At 52.4% G+C, this 19,824-nt stretch overlaps 1 protein-coding gene across 4 annotated transcripts in view; it reads left to right on the plus strand.

Moving 5' to 3' along the window:
* LOC144947530 (cGMP-dependent protein kinase 1-like) overlaps window positions 1-19,824 on the plus strand; it is a 146,634-nt gene that overhangs the window by 44,077 nt on the left and 82,733 nt on the right. Inside the window, exon 1 of one of the 4 annotated variants that reach the window (XR_013640075.1) lies at window positions 17,707-17,813. The exons of 1 other annotated variant lie outside the window; for it this stretch is intronic. The gene's annotated coding sequence lies outside the window, so the exon portion shown is untranslated. Of the gene's footprint in view, window positions 1-17,706; window positions 17,814-19,824 lie in introns of those variants that run through there. 2 more of the 4 variants (XM_078876749.1, XM_078876751.1) reach the window with 2 other exon arrangements.

Raw genomic sequence — 19,824 nt, forward strand, 5'->3', positions numbered from 1 at the left:
CTCAATCACTCACCCACCCACCCACTTACACACCCACTCACCCACTCATTCTCTCAATCACTCACTCACTCACACACCCATTCACACACCCATTCACCTACCTATTCACCCACCCACTCACCCATTTACCCTTTCATTCACCCACTCACTCACTCACCCACTCAATCAATCAGCCACCCACTCACCCACTTACACACCCACTTACCCACTCATCCTCTCAATCACTCACCCACTCACACACACCGATTTACACACTCACGAAAAGACAAAGATCCCCCTGATTAGCCTGTTGGGGGCAAGTGTTTTTAGTAGCGGGTAGCACTCACTCATCCACCCACTCAATCACTCACCTACTCACTAACTCACTCACCCATTCACGCACTCACTCAAAGACAAATATTCCTCTATAGCCTGTAACAGACTGTTGGGTGTAAGGGGCCGTCCATAAATTATGTTACGCGATTTTGGACGATTTTTTACCACCCCCCCCCCTTCGTCACACGGCGTCACAAAAAGTCAGACCCCCCCCCCTCAAATATGACTTCACAAAGCTCTGCCCCCTCGCCCAAAAAAATACAAAACATGCTTCAAATCGCTTTAAACTATTGTCATTGTAGTGCATATTTAATGTGGCGTTGCACCCTGATGTTGTAGGAGAAAACATTTATTAAAAAGTCTATAAAATTAAGTAGAACGTGTTGTCTATATTATTTAAAGTTGCGCATGTTGATGTGACGTCACATTTATCACCCCCCCCCCCCTCGTCACACATCGTCACAAATGTCTGACCACCCCCCCCTAGGTGCGTGACGTCATTTATGGACGCCCCCTAAGTGCTATTAGTAGTGAGTAGCAGCGCCTATGAAGGCTGGCAGACGATGCGGGTGGTGTGACTAACACCACGCCCGGCCGCCTTTGTCTCCCCCTTTGTGGCGATTTTTACACACCACTGAACCAGGTACTCATTTGAAGTTGAGTTGACCTCGAGGATGCTCAGGACCGGTAAAGATATTCGTGGGGTTGGACTCGAACTCGGTTCGCCAGGGTTCATAGTGCTGTGTTCCAACTATGAGTGGAAAACGGTGGTTGTCCTATTTCGCTGTTCACTTGCGTACTGGCTTCAACAGACCAAAATCGACTCCGGCTGCAACCGGCGGCTCGTGACGACCTGCCTGCTGCGATGCGGCCGGCGCAATCTTCGGGGTCTCCGGACCAAAGACGCTGGGACACGCTACCAAAGCAATCATGTTCGGGATCCATTTCCTGAGTCTGAGCCAGTTTTGCGACATACTAAAAATGGCGGCGGCGTTTCAGAGAGCCCACTTCATTTCGCATTCGTCATGGAATGGACTCATTAGAGTGTGCAAAAACAAATGTTCTTACTTAACGCTGTTGTTGTTGTAGTATCTGGGTGTCTGGTGAATATCACCCCCATCCTCCTCGCTGGTGCCGGACGGCAATACTGTGGTGGATATGAGCAATGCCATGGAGGGAAGGTCAATTCCAAAGTCGGCTATACCCCTTCATGGCGCTTGTTGACACCACAGCGGCCAAACGGGGACTCTGAATGGGTGCGAGGAGCTGGTAACCCCTCCACTTTAATTAAACTACCACTCAACCACGAGAAATATATAGAACAAAGCTTGTGCCGGAAGCCCCGGGGGGCAGGTGTCTATGACGTCTCCTGCCCAAACCCCATTTGGCTGAGCAAGGAGTCTGAATCCGTACCTTCGGGTTCCTCCAAAAACAGCAAAAACCCATTGCGGATGGCCACATGGAATGTTCGAATGCTCACTGCGGAGGAGAGGATACCACTCCACTTTTGGGAGCTATAACGGTACCGGCTGGATCTCTGCGGTATTCCGGAGGTCCGGTGGACTAGCTCCTGCCAACATGAAGGGTGGACAGTCCTTCACTCAGGGCAAGAGACTGCCACACAACAGGGAGTGGCTATTCTTCTGAACAAAATAATTAAAGGGGCGTGGGAGCATGGCGATGAGGTGTGGTAAGGTTAACACGTAGGCTTTCGCAACCAACATTATCCATAATAGAGATTTTTTGGGTTAGATCGCGTTAATATATAAATGTCATTAAAACCTTCTACCACCCAACACAGCCAACTAGTAAGGGTTGTCACGTAAACAGAACATGCCAATTCGTCACAAGTGTAATAAAGGACTCTTTCACTGTGTCTGTCTCCGTTGTCCTTTATTTGGGTTCTTACAACTTTTCCCCACACGGCCCTCGCTCAGAGCCTTTCTCCACCTTCCGCTTGGCAGCCCTTCTGCTGCCGTCACTCACGTAGCCTTTTCTCCTCGCTCCAGATGCAGCTCCGCTGCTGGCTTCCCTCTCAGCCTCTCCGCCCTTATGCAGTCTCTCGGCTGCTCTCTCTGCAGCCCCACTGCTGCTCTCCATCTTCCCCGTGCCCAGACACCGCTGGCCGACGGTGCCGAGTCTCGTTCTGTGGCGATCATGCCACACTCCACTCTCTGCCCCGCGTGGCCTCCTCCCGTCTTTATTCTTACACTCTCCTCCTGTCTCTTCCGGTTCCCGCCCTTAAGAGCTTTCCCTTCTCCCCCACGTGACCTAACCCCTCCCCCCGTTACGTGATATCCGCGAGGCCGTTTACGCCCGCATTACACCACCCTCCCCCGTGGAGAAAATTCCAGCCGTCCTCGGCTGAACAACAAGTAATGCGAGCGACCACCAACCATCAGACATGCACGGACAACAAAGCATACAACAAATATAACAATAACAGCAAGAACAAGAACAACATTAATCAACAAAAAGTAAGGGACTTCGACCGCGTGCGGGTCGCCGGCCCGTCCCGGACGAGCGGCGGCCCCCCTGCAGACCGAGGACGCGACGGGGTTTTAGGAGCGACAGGTTCAAAACTGCCTGTCGCTATTGGAGGCCCGCCAACGCCACGGTCCCGTTTCCCCGAAGGACCAGAGTCCGGGGTGTCCCGCAATCGTGTCTGTGGCGGGGTCGGAAGGGCGGCGGGGCTCGGTGTCCCCGCAGCCGTGGTAGGCCCACCCCGAGCAGAGTCCCCTGTCTCCTGCGGTGTCACGGCCGGTTTGTCTGTAAAAGGCACGACAGGCGCTCTTGCAGGGTCAACAGGCACAGGCAAGTGTGCATTGGCAGCAACAGACACCGGCAAGGCAACATCAGGAGATGACGCATCCGTTCGAGGGGCCACGTATGGTTTCAAGCAAGACGTATGGACGTACCAGCGCCGAGATCCGAAACGAACGCGTGCGGACTGCGGGTTGGGAACCTCGATGAGCCGAACAGGCCCCTGCCATGGTTTATGTAATTTAGGGGAGGTCCCTGGCCGCACCTGCGGGCAATGCAGCCAGGCCATGTCCCCCACCTTCCAGAGGCACTTCCCCTTTGAGCGTCGAGCGCACCGTTCGTTCCGGGCCTGGGCTTTGGCCGTAGCCATGCGGGCCCCTTCCCGCGCCTCAGTGACGCGGCGAACGGTGTCCTGAATATAATCAGGAAAAGGCTTAGTAGGTCCCCTCACTCCTGTTCCCAACTGCACATCCATCGGCGGCACGTTTTCGAGACCGTACATAAGAAAAAACGGCGACTATCCTGTAGATGCATGCGGCGTCATCCGGTATGCCGAGAGTACCCCAGGGATATGCAAATCCCAATCCGCCTGTTTTTCATTAACCGTGTGACACAGCATGGTGGACAGAGTCCGATTCAGCCGTTCAACCATGCCATCCGTCTGCGGGTGGTAGGGAGATGTCCGGATCTTTTTAGTTCCCAGAGCTGCGCACACCTCCCCCAACAACTTTGAAGAAAAATTTCGGCCCTGATCCGTGAGGAGCCTCTCCGGCGCCCCCTTGTCCATAACGTACCCGAATAGAAAGGCGTCCGTAATGGATGCCGCCGACTGGTCGGGCAAGGGCCAGGCCATCGGCCAGCGGGAGAGGTACTCCACCCCAACTAGCAAGTATTTATTCCCCTTAGCAGATGGCGGGAAGGGTCTCAAAATATCTAACGCCACCAGCTCATTAACTCGAGACACTTGAATAGACTGTATTGGCGGCACATATGGGTGTTTAGGCAGCTTCTGCCGGGCACATTCGGGACACGCGCGAACGTGCCCGACGACATCCGTCGTCATGCCGTGCCAAAAGTAATCTCGCTGCAACGTCAATAGGGTCTTCTGCACCCCCAGATGTAACAGTGTGTCGCAATGCAGAGTCCTAATCAATTCATACCGCAAGGATGCCGGTACAACAAGACGCCAGCGTCCCTGTAACCCTTCCCTCCAAATCAGCAGTCCGTCGCGGAGAGCGGTTCCCGGCGTTCCCCCGGAACCCGGTCCCCCACTCTCCTTCGCAGCCCGACTCCGCAGGGTCCCCAATGAGTCGTCCAGCATTTGTTCACGAATCCATACAGCCCGTGGAAGGTTCAAAATCCCATCAGCCGGTCCCGGCCACACTGGAGCCTCAGGCACCTCGATCGCCAACGCAACAGGCCGAGGGGGCTGCTGGATCGGCGCACACCTATGCGTCCCCGACGCGCACGCACAAGGGGATCGCTGCGGCAACCTAGAGAGCGCGTCCGCATTCGCGTGACGCACCCCCTTCCGATGTTGAATTTGGAAGGAAAACTCCTGCAGCGTGTCCAACCATCGCGCCAATTGGCCGGATGGTTGGTCCACCTTCAGGGCATACTGCAAAGCCGCATGATCCGTGCGCACAATAAACGAACGGCCGTAAAGATACGGTCGAAATTGGCGAAGAAAATAGACAATAGCCAAAAGTTCCCGGCGAGTGACGCAGTAGCGGGTTTCGGCGGGGGACAGAACCCGGCTACCGTACGCCACCACGTGCTCCACACTGCCTTTGGACTGTGACAACACGGCTCCAATGCCCGTGTCACTCGCGTCCGTATCCAGAATGAAGGGGTGATCAAAATCTGGATAGTTCAACGTCGGCGCCGTAGCCAACCGATCGCGCAGGCCTTTAAACGCCGCCTCATCCGGTGGTCCCCAATCAAATTTCCGTCCTTTACCCATAAGGAGGTGCAGAGGCCTCGCGATCATTGCGAAATTGGGAACAAACCTACGATAATATGAGGCAAACCCCAAAAAACGACGCACATCCCCCACCGTGGCCGGGGTTGGCCAGTCACGGACGCACGCCGTCTTGTCTGGATCCGTCGCAACCCCGTCCGCACTAACGATATGTCCCAAATAGCATTTCTTAGGTTTAAATTTCAGATTGGCGGAGCGCATCCTGGCGAACACCGCCTCTAACCTCAGTAAATGTTCGTCAAATGTGCGGCTGAAGACGATAATATCGTCTAAATATATCAGACATGTCTCCCACTGCAACCCCATTAATACCAGTTCCATCAACCTCTGAAATGTGGCGGGGGCAGCATTCAAACCCATCGGAAGGCAATTAAATTGAAATAACCCCTGCGGCGTACGGAAAGCAGTCTTTTCCCGCGAGGACTCATCGAGGGGAAGCTGCCAGAATCCCGAAGAGAGATCCAGCGTCGAAAAGAACTTCGCCCCCGACAAGGCATCGAGGGAATCGTCCATACGCGGCAGGGGGTACGCATCTGCCACGGACACTTTATTTAATTTCCGAAAATCAACGCAAAATCGCAATTTCCCGTCTTTCTTTTTAACCAAGACAACAGGCGCGCCCCATGGGCTGTTAGATGGAGATATTATGTCCGCAGCCAACATGTCATCCACTGCCCCTCGAACATGATCTCGCTCCGCCGGACTCATCCGATGCGAGTTCAACCGAATAGGAGCAGCGTCCCCTGTGTCAATATGATTGGAAAGCAGGGAGGTGCGTCCCAAGTCCAGATCGTCGGAGCTAAACACATCGGAATAATTCAACAATAGCGCGCGAAGCGCGGAACGTTGTTCCCCGGAAAGGTAAGAATTTTCCCCGCACAATTCGGCGATCCAGCGATTATCTGGGGCCGCAGGGCCCGAAACACCGGCAACCATCTCCCGGCGGCCCAGATAGTCCTGGGCCGTAAACGCCGTAGTGGCATGTGCCACAACCGTTCCAGCCGGCACACACACATTTTCCGTACTCCCATTAAGCACCTGCAAAAATGGCTGCTGCTCCGCTGCTGGCTTCCCTCTCAGCCTCTCTGCCCTTATGCAGTCTCTCGGCTGCTCTCTCTGCAGCCCCACTGCTGCTCTCCATCTTCCCCGTGCCCGGACACCGCTGGGCGACGGTGCCGAGTCCCGTTCTGTGGCGATCACGCCACCCTCCACTCTCTGCCCCGCGTTGCCTCCTCCCGTCTTTATTCTTACACTCTCCTCCTGTCTCTTCCGGTTCCCGCCCTTAAGAGCTTTCCCTTCTCCCCCACGTGACCTAACCCCTCCCCCCGTTACGTCATATCCGCGAGGCCATTTACGCCCGCATTACACAAGTACAGCACAAGAGCGCAGAAGTGTGGTCATCACATCTATGCCTCTATATAAGGAACGAAACCAGTGGACTTCTCCACAAATCTGACTGTCGCTTGATGAAGCTAGTTGTAATAACTGACGAAACGTCGTACTCAGACTGTAAATGTTGTGGTCTGGCTCTCCAATACACCGGTGTGCTGTACTGGTGACGAATTGGCATGTTCTGTTTACGTGACAACCCTTACTAGTTGGCTGTGTTGGGTGGTGGCAGGTTTTAATGACATTTATATATTAACGCGATATAACTTACAAAAAACACCTCTATTATGGAGGTGTGGTAATATATAAGTCCCAGGATACTATGGGCTCACCTTCCCATCAAGCAGAGACGAGGAGTGGTGGTTGTGGTTACTTATGCCCCCACCAAAGATGAACATCAGTGGAGGGATGCAGGCAAAGCCGATGAGTCAGATGCCTACTACGACATCCTGTCTTAGGCGCAAACTAAAGTGGCCCCTTAGGATAGTGATCCTTTTGGGTGATGTTAATTCCATCTTGCTGGCACCTGGTCTGAAATTATTTGAAGGTATCGCCAGATCAGCTCAATAACAATGGTAGGATGCTACTAGATTGTTGTGCAGCGTATGGGCTTGTAATTACCAACACGCTGTTCCGGCATTGGCACATCCAAGAAACAACATGTGCTGGACTATATAGTAACACAACAGCGGATGCAGGCCCATATCCTTGACAACAGGAATAATCGTGGAGCTGCTCTGCCCACTGACTATCAGCTTGTCATCTGTAAGATGCGCCTGCCATTCTTCCACTCCGGTGGTGGGTGTGCATCCAGAACCCCATTCAAACCCACAATGGCTTGGTCTCAGTTATTTGATGAAAGTTTAAAGCAAGAATTTCATCATCGCTTGCAGCTGGGGATGGCATCGTCCCCCACTCTTCCTGATGCCGAGGGGAAATGGGCGAGGTTTAGGACTCGCTCATGCAGCTGTATTGGCTGCTTTGGGTGCAGAGTCCAAACCTCCCCAGCGACCCTGGCTGACAGAGGAGGTGTTCAGGCTGGCTGAGAAAAAAACAACAGGCCCACTCTCACCGTCTACAACATCCCATGTTAGAGAATGAGGAGGCTTACCACAGCCTTCGTTCAGAGGTTCAGAGAGCTGTGTGGTGCTGCAAGGATGGGTGGTGGTTCCTGGTTGCTGAGGAGAAGGAGTCTACCTCAGTAGCCCGTGATTATAAATCACTCTTTAACTCCATCAAAAAGTTACTTTCAGCGCTACACCTATCACCATCATTAGTGGAAAGAAGAGTGTTTCCGATCTCCAACCTCCAGGAACAGGTTTGCAGATTTGCTGAGCATTTCTGTGAGTTCCTGTGGGAGGGGAAACCTCTCAGCTTGGAAAACATCATGGGGCAAAATGGGGATTAACATGCTGAGGCTGCCATGCCTCAAATATTGGAAGAAGTAGTCACCCCCTGTGAGTGGCTGGCTGAAGTACCATCTGCTGAGGAAGTACAAAAGGCGATCCAGAGTCTGAGACCAGGAAAATCACCGGGCAGAGATTATCTCCCAAGCGAAATGCTGAGGGAGGGTGGCGTTTTTACGCAAACTGCCCTACATGATATAATAACAGTATTGACCAATGGAAGGGTTCCATAGAATTTGAACGATGCCCTCGTGGTCCACCTCTTTAAGAAGGAGGAACACACAAACTGTAACAACTACAGGGGCATCTCCTAACAGTTAAACTGAGGAGAGGCTTGCAGAGCCCCAATGCGGTTTCAGGAAAGGGCGGTCGGTCCTGGACAGATGCCATATTTTCTGTTCGTCTGCTAGAGCAGAGGTGTAGGGAATTCCAATAAGACCTACATCTCTGCTTTATTGACCTGGTCAAGGCATATGATACCATCAGTAGGCCTGGGCTCTGGGTTGTTCTTCGTGCTTTCGGAGTCCCTGACCCTCTGCTCACGATCATTAAGGACCTTCATGATGGTGAGCGGGCCCAGGTAAAACTATGTGGCCAGGAGTCAGAGCCTTTCCCTGTACACCTTGGGGTGCGACAGGGATGTCCTCTGGCTCCCACATTATTTAACATCTATTTGACCACGTAGTTCGTGAAGCCTTCAATAGCTGTACCGGGAGAATTTCCATTTGGTACAGATATAATGGGAGACTGATTGATGCCCGGGTGGCTCCCTATTGGTCAACCACGTTATGTATGCCGATGATTTGGTAATAGCTGCTCATTCAGAGGAGGAGTTGGAGACGCTGCTGCTGAGACTGGAGCGTGCAACTAAGAGGTGGGGCCTTACCATCAGCCCCACCAAAACTAAGCACCTGCCTGGGTATTTTGTACCATCGGACACTCCACCCCCACAACCCCCAATCGGTGATGGGGCAGTAGTGGAGAGAGAGGAGAGTGTCCCATACCTGGGCATTATGCTTATGACCGGCTCCAGTTTAACAGCAGAGGTCTCACTCCGAATCAGTCGAGCGGCAATATATTTTGATCAATTGCCTAACACTGTGTGGAAGCTACCTGGTCTGTCGCTCCGCACGAAGCTTCAGGCATTCTCGGCCACAGTCATTCCCTCCTTTCTCTACGCTTGGGAAACGTGGACCCCCCTAATGGAGCATCTTCGCCGGTTGGAAACATTTAGGCTGGCCTGCCTACGATCCATCATGGGTCTAACCAGGCTGGGTTGTGTGAGGAGCTCACAAATCCTTAAAAGATCTGGGCAAAGTCCCATCGGTGAGCTCCTCCGGCAGGCAAGGCTGCATTGGCTGGGTCATGTAGCCCGCATGCCCAGCCACCGCATGCCTAAACAGCTTTTGTTCGGCCGGATCGAGGGGGCTAAACGGGCGTGGCACGGGCTAGAGAAGAGATGGAGTGATGTGGTACAGGAGGACGTAGAGCTGAGTGGACTTGCCGATGGCTAGTACCAGCGGTGTCAAGATCGGCCTCTGTGGAGGAGGCTTGTGAAGGACGCTACTGGGCAGTTGGAGGCAGTCGCCCTCAAGCAACAACGAAGGGCGGAGGAGCGACGCTCACAACAACGAGCGGAACGCCGAGTGTCTAAAGCACAGCAAGTTGGCACAGTAGGGGGCATAGGTGGTGCATCAGCCAGTCATCTCGGTCATTTCAGTCAGTCGACCCGTCGCACCTGGGTCTGCCTCGTGACTTCCTGCCAGCGGGCGTTCGACACTTCACGTGGCCTCAAGGTGTGCATGGCCTGGCACAAGCGTTGTGGTGACGTCACCGCCACTTCGTGGCGAATGGCGGTTGTTGTTGTTGCATGTATGTGTGTGTATGTATGTGTGTGTATGTGTGATTGTGTATGTGTGTATGTGTCTGTGTGCATGTGTCTGTGTGTATGTATGTGTGTGTCTATGTGTGTGTATGTGTGTGTATGTGTCTATGTGTGTATGTATGTATGTGTGTATGTGTGTGTGTATGTGTGTGTGTATGTATGTGTGTGTCTGTGCGTATGTATGTGTATGTGTGTATGTATGTGTGTGTCTGTGTGTATGTGTGTGTATGTATGTGTATGTGCGTGTATGTGTATGTGTATATCTATGTATGTGTGTGTGTATGTGTGTCTGTGTGTGTGTATGTGTGTGTATGTGTGTGTATGTGTGTCTGTGTGTATGTCTGTGTGTATGTGTGTATGTGTTTGTGTATGTATGTGTCTTTGTGTATGTGTGTGTATCTACGTATGTATGTGTGTATGTATATGTGTGTATGTGTGTGTGTGTATGTGTGTGTATATGTGTGTTTCTACGTATGTACGTGTCTGTGTTTGTGTATGTGTCTGTATGTATGTGTATGTATGTGTCTGTGTGTGTATGTATGTGTATGTATGTGTGTATCTGCGTGTATGAATGTCTCTCTGTGCGAGCGAGAGAGAAGGGGGGGGTAGAGACATTCCTGCGCGTTCTGTATTTACGTCTCTGTCTCTTTTCCTTCTTTGGACTCTTTCTACAGAGAGGCCACTCTCTCAAATCCATATTAGGGCAATCGCCTCTCTCTCCATTCCTACCACGAGTCTCTCTCTCTTCCCCCTCTCTCTATATACAGACTCTCCCCTCTCTAACCTCTCTCCCTCTATATATACAAACTCCCCCCCCTCCTCTCTCTCTATATACAAACTCTCTCTCCCTCTCTCCCCTCTCTTTATATAAACTCTCTCTCCCCCCCCCCTCTCTCTCTGCCTCTATAACACACACTCTCTCTCTCTTCACCCCCACACTCTCTCTCGATTTAAAAAAAAACTCTCTCCCTCTCTCGATATAAAAATCTCTCTCTCCACCCACTCTCTCTCCCTCTCTTTGAAATACACTTTCTCTGCTGCCTCTCTCTAACTCACTCTCTCTCGCGCTCCCTCCCTGCCCCTCTCCTCTCTCTATATACAGGCTCTCTTTTTATTTTACGATCAGATGAAACAAGAAGATGCTCGGTGTAGTCGGCACTTTGCTTCGTTCATCATTTCGTTTTTTAATGCTTTGCTTTATGTAACCCTCCCCCCTTTTTAAATGAAAGATTTCACAAAAGATGTCACGCTCTGCTCTCCTTACCCCTTCCCTCTCTCTCTACCCCCCTCTCTCTACCCCCCCTCTCTTTCTACCCCCTCTCTCTCGCCTCTCTTTAAATCTCTTTCTCCCCCCACTCTCTCTCTCACCCCACTCTCTCTCCCCCCCACTCTCTCTCTCTCCAAGCTCCGACTCTCTCTTAACAATAACAACAACATCATAATCACCATCTCATACGCATTCACTCTCCCATGTCCGACTCACTCACTCACTCCAAAGCCAAAGCTCCCCCGTGCAGCCTTGACAGACTATTGGGGCAAGTGCACTGAGGCCCGCAACCATGCCCGGCCGCCTTTGTCTCTCTCTCCTGGCGACCTTTCCTACACACCGTACCGGGTACTCATTTGAGGCTGAGTCGATCTAGGGGATGCTCAGGACCGCTCTAGATAATCGCTGTTATTGGTGTTGGTGGCCGTGAGCGGTAATCGAACTCGGGTCGCCTCGTTCGATATGCACGTAGCGCTAACCGCTACCACCACCGCTCCTCACAGACACACAGACCCACACACACAATCATACAGACACTCACAAACACCCACACACAGTCATACACGCACACACATACTCACACACACCCACACACACAATCATACACACACTCACAAACACCCACACACAGTCATACACGCACACACATACTCACACACACCCGCACACACAATCATACACACACTCACACCCACACACACAATCATACTAACACTCACAAACACCCACATACAGTCATACACGCACACACATACTCACACACACACAGTCATACACGCACACACATACTCACACACACCCGCACACACAATAATACACACACTCACACACACACCCACACACACAATCATACACACACTCACAAACACCCACACACAGTCATACACGCACACACATACTCACACACACCCACACACACAATCATACACACACACTCACAAACACCCACACACAGTCATACACGCACACACATACTCACACACACCCGCACACACAATCATACACACACTCACACACACACCCACACACACAATCATACACACACTCACAAACACCCACACACAGTCATACACGCACACACATACTCACACACACCCACACACACAATCATACACACACTCACAAACACCCACACACAGTCATACACGCACACACATACTCGCACACACCCGCACACACAATCATACACACACTCACACACACACCCACACACACAATCATACACACACTCACAAACACCCACACACAGTCATACACGCACACACATACTCACACACACCCACACACACAATCATACACACACTCACAAACACCCACAAACAGTCATACACGCACCCACTCGGGTGGCCGGGTTCGTAGTGCAGCGTAGCGCTAACCGCTACCACCACCGCTCACCGACTTACCATCATCATGAGGATGAGGGGTGGGTGGTTGGGTGAAGTGGGCGGGTGTTTGGGTGAGTGGGTGGTTGAGTGGGTAGGTAGATGGATGGGTGAGTAGGTGAGTGAGTGGGTGGTTGAATGAGTAGGTGGATGAGTGGGTGGGTGAGTGGTAGGGTCGGTGGATGGGTGGTTGAATATGGTGGGTGTGTGAGTGAGTGGGTGAGTGAGTGGGTGGGTAAGTGAGTGGGTAAGTGAATGGGTGGGTGAGTAGGTGGGTGAGTGATTGGGTGAGTGAGTGGGTGGGTGAGTGAATGGGTGGGTAAGTAGGTGGGTGAGTGGGTGGGTGAGTATGTGGGTGAGTGGGTGAGTGAATGGGTGGGTGAGTAGGTGAGTGAGTGAGTAGGTCAGTGAGTGGGTGAGTGAGTGGGTGGGTCAGTAGGTGGGTGAGTGGGTGAGTGAATGGGTGGGTGAGTAGGTGAGTGAGTTGGTGGGTGAGTAGGTAGGTGAGTGGGTGAGTGAATGGGTGGGTAGGTGAGTGAGTGGGTGAGTGAATGGGTGGGTGAGTAGGTGAGTGAGTGGGTGAGTGAGTGAGTGGGTGAGTGAGTAGGTGAGTGAGTGAGTGGGGGAGTGAGTAGGTGAGTGAGTGAGTAGGTGAGTGAGTGGGTGAGTGAGTCGATTCCGACTCGAATGAAGAATTTGCTGCGGTGCGTCGGAAACATCGCCACTGGGATGACAAAGGCGGCCACAGTGGCGCCCTTAATAGGAGCTCGCTGACAGCGCTGGCCCTCCGGGCATCGCCTCCGCTGCGGATCGTTGAGCGCGCGAGCGAGGGTGTTAAATGACCCACGTGACTCCACATTGACGAGTCGATCCTAATCACCAGTCCATTAATGGCGTCACTAATTACTGAACCCTGCAGCGCTGAAGGCGAAGCGCCTCTACTCACCGCCTCCCCCCCCCTACGTGTTGGCCTACAGATGCCCGCGGCCGTCTTTGTATCTCTCTCACGCTCCCCAGTGCTGTGATGGGGTGGGGTTATTTTTTTTCTTCCAGGGTACTTAGTTTAAGGCTGAGTCGACCTAGGGGGGGCAGGACCGGTTTAGACACACACACAGACGCACGTACACACACAGACAGACACACATACCCATGCTCACATACACAGATATAGACTCACAGACACACATACACACACACAGACACACACACATACACACACACACATACAGACTCACAGACACACACACGTACAGAGTTACATACACACACATACCCATAAACACACATACACACACATACACACACACACATACAACAACAACAACAACAACAACCGCCATTCGCCACTAAGTGGCGGTGACGTCACCACGACGCTTGTGCCAGGCCATGTGCACCCTGAGGCCACGTGAAGTGTCGAACGCCCGCTGGCAGGAGGTCACGGGGCAGACCCAGGTGCCACGGGTCGACTGACCGAGATGACCACATACACACACAGCATCACATACACATAGACACACAGACATACAGACTCACACACAGACTTACGTACATACACATACAGACTCACAGACACACAAACACACACATACATACCGATACACTCACACACATTCCCACACATACAGACTCACACACACATACCCATGCACTCACACACTCACACACAAACTTACACACACTCGCACACAAACCCACACACAAACCCACACACACCCACACACACACTCGCACACAAACCCACACACAAACCCACACACACTCGCACACAAACCCACACACACACCCACACACACTCGCACACAAACCCATACACACTCGCACACAAACCCACACACAAACCCACACACACTCGCACACAAACCCACACACACACCCACACACACTCGCACACAAACCCACACACACACACCCACACACACTCGCACACAAACCCACACACTCGCACACAAACCCACACACACGCACACACACACTCGCACACAAACCCACACACAAACCCACACAAACCCACACACACGCACACACACACTCGCACACAAACCCACACACAAACCCACACACACTCGCACACAAACCCACACACAAACCCACACACACTCGCACACAAACCCACACACACACCCACACTCGCACACAAACCCACACACAAACCCACACACAAACCCACACACAAACCCACACACACTCGCACACAAACCCACACACAAAACCACACACACTCGCACACAAACACACACGCACACACACACACACACACTCGCACACACACACACACTCGCACACAAACCCACACAAACCCACACACAAACCCACACACAAACCCACACACACTCGCACACAAACCCACACACACACCCACACACACTCGCACACAAACCCACACACACACCCATACAAACTCGCACACAAACCCACACACACGCACACGGACAATAATTCAATCGCCCACCCACTCTGACTGACGCACGCGCTTAGATCTGAACACAAACTGACGACTGCAGCGCACAGGGAAAGGTCCCCCGTGTAGCCTGTAACAGACTGTAGGGGCAAGTGCTGTTAGCGAGCAGCTATGAAGGCCGGAACGGCACACGAGGGGGGTGGGTGACCAACACCACGCCCGGCCGCCTTTGTCTCCCCAGTGGCGATGTTTACATCGTACCAGGTACTCATTTAAGGCTGAGTCGACCTAGGGGAGGCCCGGGACCGGTTCCGATAATCGTCACTGGTGTTGGTCACCGTGAGCGGGAATCGAACTCGGGTCGCCAGGTTCGTAGCACAGCGCTCGCCGCAACACTACCACTCCCCACTCAGAAACACACAGACTCACACACACACTCATACACAACAACAACCGCCATTCGCCACTAGGTGACGTCACCGCGACGCTTGTGCCAGGCTATGTGCACCTTGAGGCCACGTGAAGTGTCGAACGCCCGCTGGCAGGAGGTCACGGGGCAGACCCAGGTGCCACAGGTCGACTGACTGAGATGACTGGCCGATGCACCACCTGTGCCCCCTACTGTGCCAACTTGCTGTGCTTTAGCTATCCGGCGCTCCGCTCGTTGTTGTGAGCGTCGCTTCCCGCCCTCCGTTGTTGTTGGATAGCGACTGCCTCCAACTGCCCAGTAGCGTCCTTCACGAGCCTCCTCCACAGAGGCCGATCTTGACACCGCTGGTACCAGTCATCAGCAAGTCCACTCAGCTCCACATCCTCCTGTACCACATTACTCCATCTTTTCTCTAGCCCGTGCCGCGCCCGTTTAGCCCCCTCGATCCGGCTGAACAAAAGCTGTTTAGGCATGCGGTGGCTGGCCATGCGGGCTACATGACCCAGCCAACGCAGCCTTGCCTGCCGGAGGAGCTCACCGATGGGACTTTGTCCAGATTTTTCAAGGATTTATGAGCTCCTCACACAATCCATCCTGGTTAAACCTAGGATGGATCGTTGGCAGGCCAGCCTAAATGTTTTTAACCAGCGAAGATGTTCCATTAGGGGGGGGTCCATGTTTCGCAAGCATAGATAAGGGAGGTAATGACTGTAGCCGAGAAGACCTGAAGCTTTGTGCGGAGCGACAGACCAGGTAGCTTCCATACAGCGTCATGCAACCGATTAAAAGAAAATGACGCTCGACTGATTCAGAGTGAGACCTCTGCTGTTAAACCGGAGCCGGTCATGAGCACACTGCCCAGGTATGGAAAACTCTCCACTCTCTCCACAACTTCCCTATCACCAATTGGGAGTTGTGGGGGTGGAGTGTCCGATGGTACAAAATACCCAGGCAGGTGCTTAGTTTTGGTGGGGCTGATGGTAAAGGCCCCACCTCTTTGTGGCAAGCTTCAGGTTCAGCAGCAGCGCCTCCAACTCCTCCTCTGAGTGAGCAGATATTACCAAATCATCGGCATACATAACGTGGTTGACTAATAGGGAGCCATCCCTTGATCGCACCCGGGCATCGATCAGCCCCTCATTGTATCTGTACCAGATAGAAATTCCTCCGGTACAGCTAATGAAGGCTTCAGGAACTTCGTAGTCGAAATAGATGTTAAATAATGTGGGAGCCAGAGGACATCCCGGTCGGACCCAAAGGTGTACAGGGAATTGCTCCGACTCCCGGCAACGTAGTTTTACCCGGGCCCGCTCACCATCATGAAGTTCCTTAATGATCGTGAGCAGAGGGTCAAGGACTCCGAAAGCACGAAGGACAACCCAGAGGCCAGGCCGACTGATGGTGTCATAGGCCTTGACCAGGTCAATGAAACAGAGATGTATGTCTTGTTGGAATTCCCTACACATCTGTTGTAGCAGACGGACAGAAAATATGGCATCTGTGCAGGACTGCCCTTTCCTGAAACCGTATTGGGGCTCCGCAAGCCTCTGCTCAGCGTGCCTAGCAAGGCGATGTTGAATAATCTATGCCAGGACCTTTCCCGACACACACTCATACACACACACACACACACTCATACAGACACACACTCATACACAGACACACACACACTCATACAGACAACAACAACAACCGCCATTCACCACTAAGTGGCGGTGACGTCACCACGACGCTTGTGCCAGGCCAGATGCACCTTGAGGCCACGTGAAGTGTCGAACGCCCGCTGGCAGGAGGTCACGGGGCAGACCCAAGTTGCCACGGGTCGACTGACACACAACCACACACACCCACACTCACACACACACTCATATACACACTCGTACAAAGGTCCCCCGTGTAGCCTCCAACAGGCTGTTGGGGCAAGTGGCTGTTAGTAGCGAGCATCAGCAGCGCCTAAGGTGTAGTAGCTACAACACGTGTAGTAGCTACACGTGTTGTAGCTGCACGTGTAGTAGCTGCACGTGTAGTAGCTACGAGCCCCGCACATTCAAGGGCCCCGCGCTAAATGCTCTCAAGCTATCAATTCCGGTTTCAGTGATTCTGCACTTGCTGTACTACTATAGTACTATACCGCCTTCAACTTTAACGAACGACCGGGTGTTTACGGTTGGCGATTCGTCATATTATCTGTTTACGTAGCAAATGCAATTGCTTTACTATGCAGGTAAAAAAATGTGCGTGTTTTTAATATTCACGTTTATATATTTATTCAGGGCCCCTTTATAACATTGCTACAGGCCCTGGCACTTCATCCGACACTGGAAAAAAAGGGTGTTCGTAAATGCTGTGGCGGCGCTAACCGCAGCGCCACCGCTCCCCCCACCACATTCTGTCTCTCTCGCGCTCTCTCTCTACTCTCTCCCTCCGTCTCTCTCTATCTCCTCCCACACTCTCTCTCTCCTCCCACACACTCTCTCCTTCTCTCTCTCTCTCTCTCACCGAAGCTTCAAATCCTTCCCGCATTCTGAATCTCGCTGTGGTGGGTGATGGTGGTGATGATGATGGTGGTGCTGATGGTGATTTCAGTGTCTCTCAACGTGAGTCCGGCTTTCTCGCTCGCTCTCTGCGTGTACGATTCGTGTCCCTGTCACTCAATGCCTTGAGCCGTAATGAGGTGCCAACTGTTGATCCGCGACTGTAATAGTAGACGTGGTGTGTGTCTCTGTGTGTGGTGTCTCTGTGTGTGTGTGTCTGTGTGTGTCTCTGTGTCTGTGTGTGTGTCTGTGTGTATGTCTGTGTGTGTGTCTCTGTGTGGTGTCTGTGTGTTGTCTGTGTGTGTCTCTCACACACACACACAGACACTGTGTGTCTGTGTGTGTGTGTGTGTCTGTGTGTGTCTCTGTGTGTGTGTCTGTGCGTGTGTGTGCTTGTGTGTGCGTGTCTGTGTGTGTCTGTGTGTGTGTCTGTGCGTGTGTGTGCTTGTGTGTGCGTGTATCTGTGGGTGTCTGTGTGTGTGTCTCTGTGTGTGTCTCTGTGTGTGTCTCTGTGTGTGTCTGTGTGTATGTCTGTGTGTGTGTCTCTGTGTGTGGTGTCTGTGTGTTGTCTGTGTGTGTCTCTCACACACACACACACAGACACTGTGTGTCTGTGTGTGTGTGTGTCTGTGTGTGTCTCTGTGTGTGTGTCTGTGCGTGTGTGTGCTTGTGTGTGCGTGTCTGTGTGTGTCTGTGTGTGTGTCTGTGCGTGTGTGTGCTTGTGTGTGCGTGTATCTGTGGGTGTCTGTGTGTGTGTCTCTGTGTGTGTCTCTGTGTGTGTCTCTGTGTGTGTCTCTGTGTGTCTGTGTGTGTCTGTGTGTCTCTGTGTCTGTGTGTTTGTCTCCGTGTGTGGTGTCTCTGTGTGTGTGTGACTCTGTGTGGTGTCTATGTGTGTCTCTGTGTGTGTCTGCGTATAATTGTCTAGGTGGTGTGTTTGTGTGTGTGTCTGTGCGTGTGTGTGCTTGTGTGTGCGTATCTGTGCGTGTCTGTGTGTGTCTGTGCGTGTGTGTGCTTGTGTGTGCGTGTATCTGTGGGTGTCTGTGTGTGTCTGCGTATACTTGTCTAGGTGGTGTGTATGTGTGTGTGTCTGTGCGTGTGTGTGCTTGTGTGTGCTTGTCTGTGTGTTTGTCTGTGCGTGTGTGTGCTTGTATGTGCGTGTATCTGTGGGTGTCTGTGTGTGTGTCTGTGTGTGTCTGCGTATAATTGTCTAGGTGGTGTATCTGTGTGTGTCTGTGTGTGTGTCTGTGCGTGTGTGTGCTTGTATTTGCGTGCATCTGTGGGTGTCTGTGTGTGTGTCTGTGCGTGTGTGTGCTTGTGTGTGCGTGTCTGTGTGTGTATCTGTGGGTCTCTGTGCGTGTGTCTCTGTGTGTGTCTCTGTGTGTGTCTCTGTGTGTCTGTGTGTGTCTGTGTGTCTCTGTGTCTGTGTGTTTGTCTCCGTGTGTGGTGTCTCTGTGTGTGTGTGACTCTGTGTGGTGTCTATGTGTGTCTCTGTGTGTGTCTGCGTATAATTGTCTAGGTGGTGTGTTTGTGTGTGTGTCTGTGCGTGTGTGTGCTTGTGTGTGCGTATCTGTGCGTGTCTGTGTGTGTCTGTGCGTGTGTGTGCTTGTGTGTGCGTGTATCTGTGGGTGTCTGTGTGTGTCTGCGTATACTTGTCTAGGTGGTGTGTATGTGTGTGTGTCTGTGCGTGTGTGTGCTTGTGTGTGCTTGTCTGTGTGTTTGTCTGTGCGTGTGTGTGCTTGTATGTGCGTGTATCTGTGGGTGTCTGTGTGTGTGTCTGTGTGTGTCTGCGTATAATTGTCTAGGTGGTGTATCTGTGTGTGTCTGTGTGTGTGTCTGTGCGTGTGTGTGCTTGTATTTGCGTGCATCTGTGGGTGTCTGTGTGTGTGTCTGTGCGTGTGTGTGCTTGTGTGTGCGTGTCTGTGTGTGTATCTGTGGGTCTCTGTGCGTGTGTCTCTGTGTGTGTGTCACTGTGTGTGGTGTCTCTGTGTGTGTGTCTGTATGTGTGTGTGTTTGTGTGTCTGTGTGTGTGTCTCTGTGTGTGTATCTGTGTGTGTCTGTGTGTGTGTCTGTGGGT

Source organism: Lampetra fluviatilis, chromosome 45, assembly GCF_964198595.1.
Source record: "Lampetra fluviatilis chromosome 45, kcLamFluv1.1, whole genome shotgun sequence".
NCBI classification, from domain to species: domain Eukaryota; kingdom Metazoa; phylum Chordata; class Hyperoartia; order Petromyzontiformes; family Petromyzontidae; genus Lampetra; species Lampetra fluviatilis.